Source organism: Elephantulus edwardii, unplaced genomic scaffold (assembly GCF_000299155.1).
Source record: "Elephantulus edwardii isolate Elephantulus edwardi_28Jun2011 unplaced genomic scaffold, EleEdw1.0 scaffold00563, whole genome shotgun sequence".
In the NCBI taxonomy this organism is placed as follows: Eukaryota; Metazoa; Chordata; class Mammalia; order Macroscelidea; family Macroscelididae; genus Elephantulus; species Elephantulus edwardii.
The window spans coordinates 189,532-197,901 of NW_006400313.1; positions in this window are offsets into that span (position 1 = coordinate 189,532).

Genomic DNA, 8,370 nt, shown 5'->3' on the forward strand with positions numbered 1-8,370 from the left:
CTCTAAAGACCTGTCTCTCCTTACAACATGTCCAAAGTATGTCAGACAAAGCCCCAGAATCCTTGCCTCCAAGGAGCAGCCTGGTTTAATCCTCCCTAATAAAAATAAATATATATGTGTGTGTGTATACACACACACACACACACACACACACACACACAACACTATCTTGTTTCCAACTTACAACAACCCTACAGGGCAAGCACAATTGTTCCAGAGACTTTCCAAGGGTGTAACAGTATGAAAGTAGAGTGCTTCATCTTTATCTCACATACCTGTTGTTGTTACTGTTATTGTTGTCGTTGTTGTTGTTAGGTGCCATCAAGTCAATCACAATTCATAGCGACCGTATGAACATCTGAACCATATTCTATCCTGAACCATCCTCACACTTTCTGACATACAAGAGCTCATTTCAACAGTCATCGTATCAATCCACCTGGTTGAAGGTCTTCCTCTCCTTCACCAATCCTCCACCCTTCCCAACATTGTGTCCCTCTCTAAGAAATAGCATGTCCTAGCAAAATGCCAAAAGTATGTGAGGAAAGGCCTCATCATTCTTACCTCCAGAGAGCACTCTGGCTGCACCCTCTTCAAGACATATCTGTTCATTCTCTTGGCTATCCATGGCATGTTCAGTGCTCCTCTCCAACACCAAAGCTCAAAGGTGTCAATTCTTCTTCTGTCATCCTTATTCATTGTCCAGCTTTCGGATGCATAGCTAGTAATCAGAAAGACTATGTCCTGAATCAGACATGCCTTAGTCGTCAAACTAACATCACTACTCCTCAATAATTTGGAAAGGTCCCTAATGGCAGATTTTTCTAGTGCAACGCATCTCCTTATTTCCTAACTTCTGGTACCAAGGGTGTTAATTGTGTATCCAAGCAAGATGACTCTGTCAACAGTTTTGATCTCCACTCCTGTTACTAGGTTGAAATTACTGACTTTCATTTAGTATTACAATGCTTAATCCAATGTGTCACTACAGCTCCTTATGCAATAATAACATAATATTTTAATATTTATGTAAACAAGGATTTTGAAGCTTTATCTGACATAGTTTGGCCATGTTGCAAGCAGAGACATCCTACTTAGAAGGGTGAAGGGACAGCACAAGAGAGGAAGACCCTCAATGAGATGGATTGATTCAGTGACTGGGGTAATGAGGGATGGTGTGTCAGAGACAATAAGGTTGGAACAGGATAGAAAAGTGTTCAGGGCTGTTGTACATAAGGTTGCTGAGTCACAAGTGACTCAACAATCCATAACAACAAAAACAAAACATCCATTAATAATTGAAACTTGAAATGTGAGAAGTATAAATGTAGGAAATGTTGATATTTTAAAAGAAAAAATGGAAGACATAAATATTGACATACAGCAACAATAGCATGCTGAGATGGATTGGCCAGTTGATTTGAAGAGACCCAGATTCATTGTCATCCTAAGAAAAGGTGATTCAACAGAACGTGAAAATTACCAAACAGTATCACTAATATTATATGCAAGCAAAATATTGCTGAAGATTATCCAAAAATTGTTAGAATGATATATGACAGAGAACTGCCAGAAATATAAGCTGGGTTTGGAAGAGGTCCTGGCACTAGTGATATCATTGTCAGAAGGATATTGTCTGAAAGCTGAGAATACCAGAAGTGTGTCTATTTGTGTTTTATCAACTATTCAAAGACATTTGTGTTTTATGGACTGTGTAAAGACATTTGACTGTATGAATCACAACAAACTGTGGCTAACATTGGAATTCCAGAACATTTGATTGGGTTCATATGAAACCTATACCTAGACTGAGAAAGTGTCCAAACAGAGCCAGGGAACACTTGCATGGTTCAAAATAAAGAAATGAGAGCATCAGGGATATATCTATTCTCCATATTTTTTTCCATCTATATGTTGAACAGATCATTTAAAAGGCTGGACTTTATGAAGAAGAATGTGGTATCAAGATTGGAGGAAGAATCATCAACAACTTGCATTATGTAGATGGTATGACCTTGCTTCCCAAAACTGAAGTGGACTAGAATTGTTTGCTGCAGACGGTCAAAGACTGTAATTTTCAATATGAATTCTATTTCAACATCAAGAAAATAAAAATCCTCACTACTGGGCCAATAGAGAGCACCATGATAGATGGAGAAATGATTAAAGTTATTCACAATTTCATCTTGCTCAAATCCAAAATAAACACTCTCGACACCAACAGTCAGGAAATCAAAAGACAAATCGTACTGGGAAAATCTACTGTTGGGAACTTCCCCAGAATGCTAAAGGGCAACAGCATCAGTCTGGAGACTAAGGTGCACCTGATTCAGGCCATGGTCTTCACAATTGCTTGCTATGCATCTGAGAGCTGGACAATGACTAAAGATGACAGAAGAAGAATCAACACTTTTGATTTATTTTGCTAGAGAAGAGTATTGAATATACTATGGACTGCCAAGAGAACATGCAAGTCTGTCTTGAAGAGGTTGAAACCAAGTTGATCCTGAGAGGCAAAGATTTTGAAACTGTCTCACATACTTTTGGCATGTTGTCAGGAGGGACTAGTCCTAGGAGAAGGACATTATGCTTGGAAGACGCTAGTTAAAATGTATTGACACAGTGACTGTGGCAATGGGTTCTGGTGTGTCAGAGATGATAAGGTTGGCTCAGGATAGGGAATAGTTCAGAACTATTGTTCATGGAGTCATTATGAGTCATAGTGGATTCGATGGAATGCAAAAGCAACCACAACAAAAATAATAAGAAGTATTTGCAATGTTATTAGGTACTGTTAAATTGACCAAGACACATAGCAACCTTATGAATAACAGATTAAAATTTTACCATACCCTGCACCATACTCACAGTCTCCTTCATGCTACAGCCCATTGTGACAGTGACTGTGTCAACCCATCTCATTCAAGGTCTTCTCTTTCACTGACCCTCTACTTTTCCCAGTGTGATATCTCTCCTCAAGGACAATATGCCCAATATAAGTGAAAGGAAGTTTCCTCATTCTTATCTTTAAGGAGCACCTCTGGTTGTACATCCTTCAAGAAATATTTGCTTATGCATAGGAAACAAACTAGCTTTGATCCAGCATCCTTTAATCTTTAAACTGTTATCTTTAGATATCAAAAGCGTTGATTCTTCTTCTGTAATCCATAGTCATTGTTCAGCTCTCAGATGCATAGCAAGCAATTGTGAAGACCATGGCCAGGATCAGGTGCACCTTAGTCTCTAGACTGATATTGTTGCTCTTTAATCTTTAAACTGATATCTTTAGAACTTTTGAGAGGTCGTTGACAGTAGGCCTTACCAATATAGCATGGCCTTTGATTTCTTCCCTATTGCTGCTATTATAAAAGCATATCATGAATCCAAGCAAAATAAAGTCATTGACAACTTCAATCTTTTCTCCATCTCTCATGATGTTGCCTATTGCTCTGGTCATGGAGAATGCTTGCAGTGACTCATTATATCTGACACTGTTTTTCAGTTTTTCATAGGATTTTCAAAAGTCTGTTCTTTGAGAAGTGAATGCCCAGTCCTGCTTCTTAGTCTGTCATAGTCTGGAAGCTTTGCTAAAACCTGTCAACCTTGATTGATTCTACTGGAATTATAACACTAGTGGCATAGCTTCCAGCATCAAGACAACATGCAAGCCACTATAATGCAGCAAACAGAAAAAAAAGAATTGTGGATTTTCGTAACAGCCAGTATAAATTTAGAAATAATAAAATAGGAAAAAAATCACTATAAGTAGAATTGGTGGGGGAAAATAAGAACTGCTAATATTATTAAAACTAGAAACTCAAGATTGCTGTACTTTCTAAACTTTCTAAACTAGTTCTTACTGAAGTTTATTCTGTCATTGACATGAAAAAAAATTCATCTAGCTCCTATCTTTGGTCTTCAGTAAACGTGTATAAAAATCAAAGAGTGGAAACTTCTTTCACTTCTTTTGGTTTGCTTTGCTTTTTAGAGAATGAAAATGATAGCTGAGACATGAGATTGGAAGACACTGAATCTTATCAAATTATTGTTTTTAGGTGCCATCAAGTAGGATACAACTCATAGAAATCCTATGAACCACAGATTTTAATCCTGTCCTATCCTGTGCCAATTTCACAATCTTTGACACACTCAAAACCATTGCTGTAGTCATGATGGTATCCAGTTGAGGATCTTCCTCTCTTTCATCATCCCCCTTTCCAAGCATAATGTCCTTCTCAAAGGAATAGCCCTTCCTAGCAAAATGCCCAAGCATGTGAGATAAAGCCTCATCATCTTTGCCTCCAAGGAGTACTTTGGTTACATCTTCTCAAAGACATATCTGTTAAGTTCTTTTGGCACTCCATAGAAAATTCAGTACTCTTCTGTCATACTCACTCATTGTCTAGCTCTCAGATGCATGGCAAGTGATTAAAAAGACTCCGGCATGAATCAAGCTCATCTTAATCCTCAAACTAACATCATTGCTGCTCAGTAATTTGAATAAGTCCTTGACTGCAGACTTTTGCAGTGCCTAATCTCCTGGATGCTGATACCAAGTGATTGATTGTGGATGAAAGTAAGATGAAGTCATTGATAGTTGGGTTGTTTTTTTCTCCATCTATTATGATGTCATCTGTCAGTCCAGTGGTGAGAATTTTTGTTTTCTTGACTTTGAGATGCAATCCATATTGAAGATTGTTATAATCTTTGATCTTTTGCAGCAAGTACTTCAATTCCTCTTCACTTTCAGCAAGCAAGGTTGTGTCACCTGCATAATGAAAGTCCTTCCCCCAATCCCAATGTCACATTCTTCTTCAAAGAGTCCAGCTTCGTAAATAATTTGCTCAGGGGTATCATCTATGAAGATAATAAAAGATCACTACAAAGATAGAGAAGGAAGAAAAAATATTTGGATATCAGAAAAGATTTTGAAAACTGCACTAGAGCACTGAGAAACTAAAACAAAGGAAAGAGATGTTAATTCCTCCAAAATTCAGTTTCTAGATATTTCTCTTCTCCATAGACGGGCTAGCTACTGCCAAAACTGGAAATTACTGAAATCTGTCTTTGGCTAACTAGTCTCCTTAATGTGTCCTCTTTTTTCTCATAATGTGCCTTTGAACATTGTTTTCATAATTAAGGTAGTCTTTTTGTCATATTTTATCTAGTTTCTCATTTATCAAAACATGATTTCAGAAAAATATCCTGAGTCTTTTTCTCTAGAGTGCTTTCTCTCCTCTCTTGAAACATTTTTCCAGGGCATACTCAACAACAAACACAACTTTGACAATCTGTTCTGAAGAGCTATTAATTCATTTGAAGATTAAGGTGCGGCATATTGAAGCAGTAACATTTTCAACTACTTCCTATGCATCTGAAAGTTGGACAATGAATAAAGATAACATAAGGATTAATGTATTTGAATTGTAATGTTGGAGAAGAATACTGAATATCATGGGCTGCCAAAAAGACATAGAAGTCTATCTTATAGGAAGTGCAACCAGGATTCTTCTTAGAGATAAGTATAGTGAAGTTTCATCTCATTTCATATACTTTGACTATTGTTAAGAGGGGCCAATCCTTAGAAAAAGACACTGTTCTGGGAAAACTAGAGGGTCAGAGAAAGAGAGGAAGATCTTCAACAAGATAAATTGACACAGTGACTGTAACAATGAGCTAGAACCTATTAGAGTTTGTGAAGATGGTCCAGGGCGAGGTATTCAGATTTATTGTTTGTAGAATTGCTATGAGTTATAAGGCACTCAACAGTACCTAACAACAACATGTGGTAATAAAACTCAAGTGTACAGTTTTCTGTCATGATCCACAATATAGTAGCTCATTTGTTCTCTCTTGAGTGTCTCAAAAACACATTAACTCAAAATATGCAACATTCATTCTTAACACTCCCCAAATATCCTTTCTTCCTATTTCCTCTTTATGAAGAGTGAGCCAATCCAGATTCTAGAATCAATCATTCCAGGGACTGAAATTCATTCTAGAAAATATCCTACCTTTAGATGCCTGGAGAAATGTTATCTTTCACATCGAACACCCAGTGCCTTAGCCAGGCCTGAATAACTGGTTGGGGGAGATAGGAAGACTATCGTTAACAGTATGTGACTCACTCCTATCAACTCTGTTTTAGCAATTATATTTATGAACCACAGTAACTTAAGTTCCTAAATTTTACCCACAACAATTGAACTAAACCCTCTGCTGTTGACTCAGAGTAGCTCTCCATTTGGTTTCTAAGGAAACCGAAGACACATTTTTGCAAGAAACTACCTATCTTTCTCCATTGGAGTCACTGGTTACTGTGGGGCCAAATGTCATTGTCCAAAATATCTTTCCTAGCCATTGATTAATTGTTTCCTTGTAATGAAGTATTTACCGTATTGAGGAGCTAGAATTAGATCAGGATACAAGCCCCATCCAATTGTTGTCGTTATTGTTGTTATGTGCTGTCAAGTTACCTGTGACTCACAGTGACGCTATTGAACTTTAGCCCTGAAAGCTGCCCTATCCTGTACCAATCTCATTATCGCTAATAGAACTAATCCCATTGCTCCAGTAACTGAGTCAATCCATCTCACTCTGGGTTTCCCTCTCCTGTGCTTTCCCTCCACTCTTCCAAGCATGATCTTCTTCTCCAAGGACTGATCTCTCCTGGCCACATGCCCAAAGTATGTGAGATGGATGGAGCCTAAAAATTCTTGTCTCCAGCAGCAACCTGATTACACCCTCTCTAAGACAGACCTGTTTGTTCTTCTGGAAGTCCACAGTACATCCAACACTCTTCTCCAGCACCACAATGCAAAGGCATAGATCCTTTTTCACCCATCTTGTTAGAGATCTAAATAAGTTCTTGGGAGCTCAGTGCTCTCTCTTTTTTGAGAAATTACATCTCTGGGACACAGTATCCAGCTGCAATGCAACTGACAATCTACATCATTCACCAGTCTCTACAAAACCAGTCTGCATCACCCACAGTCACATGAGTCATTCCTCTGAATGATCTGGATATCTGTGAAACCTTCCAGCAAACCACTGAACCCAAAGAACGTAGAGGAGTTGGGGGACTGAACGCAAGAGGAACAGTTGCTGTCAGAAACCATGGAATTGTGCTGCAAATCCAACATTTAGGATAATGTTGACTTTCTCCTTCTTGTTATTCCAGCTAATTGTCTTTGCACAATGAATTATGAATGCAGTAGCCACCCATCTTTCCATTAACAGCATGATACACTAGACACTGTATTACCAGGACCCCTTACAATCTGATAAGACCTAGAAATACTCCAAGTTGCAAAGCTGAATGTCTACTTCTTCCATCATATTAAAATCTTTGAAAATTATTATGAGCTGTGTTTTGTTATGTGTTCCCCCCCCTTATTTCTCAGTGTTTATCATGGTACACAAGGGTATCTCAAGACCCTATGATTAAAATATTTGCTTGCTAACCAAGTGGTAGTAATAGAACCCCAGGAGCTACTCTCTGAAGAAAGATGAAAGTATTTGCTTCCATAAAGATTTAGACTTTGGAAACCATATTGAACAGTTCTACTCTGTTTTACAGGATCACTATGAGTCAAAATCAACTTGAAAGCAGTGGTTTTAGTTAGGATGCATTTTGCTTTTTTATTTGTTTTTGTGGTGAGTTTTTGGGAAGGCTTTTAAAAAAAAATCATGGTCTAACATACTTTGGGCATTGCTGAAAAGGCTATACCTTGGAGAGAGATATCATGCTTAAAAAGCGAGGGAGAACTTCAAACAGATGGATTTACATAATGACCTCAAATGGTCAGAGATTGTGAGGTTGGCAAAGAAAAGGAAAGGGTTCAGATCTGCTGTTTATAGGATTGCTGTAAGTCATACTCGACACGAGGGCACTAACAACAACATACTGGAAATATAACAATAGTTGTCATTGTTGTTGTTGTTGTTGTTGTTATGTGCCGTGGAGTCGTTTGCGACTCATAGCAACCCTACATACAACAGCCCTAAACCCTGCTCTATTCTGTGCCAATCACACTGCCTCTGACACACCCATCCCGATTACCCCAGTCACTGAATCAATCCATCTCATAGAGGTTCTACCCCTCTTGCACTGTCCCTCCATTCTCCCAAGCTTGATTTCCCTCTCCAAGGACCTGTCCCTCCTTGCAACATGCCCAAAGTATGTCAGACCAGAATCCTTGCCTCCAAGGAGTAGCTTGGTTTAACCCTCTCCAGGTTTAATCTGTTTGTTTTCTTGGCAGTCCATGGTACATTCAATACCGTTCTCCAGCACCACAGCTCAAAGGCATCAATTCTCCTTCTATCCTCCCTAGTCATTGTCCAACTCTCTGATGCATAACAAGTGATTGC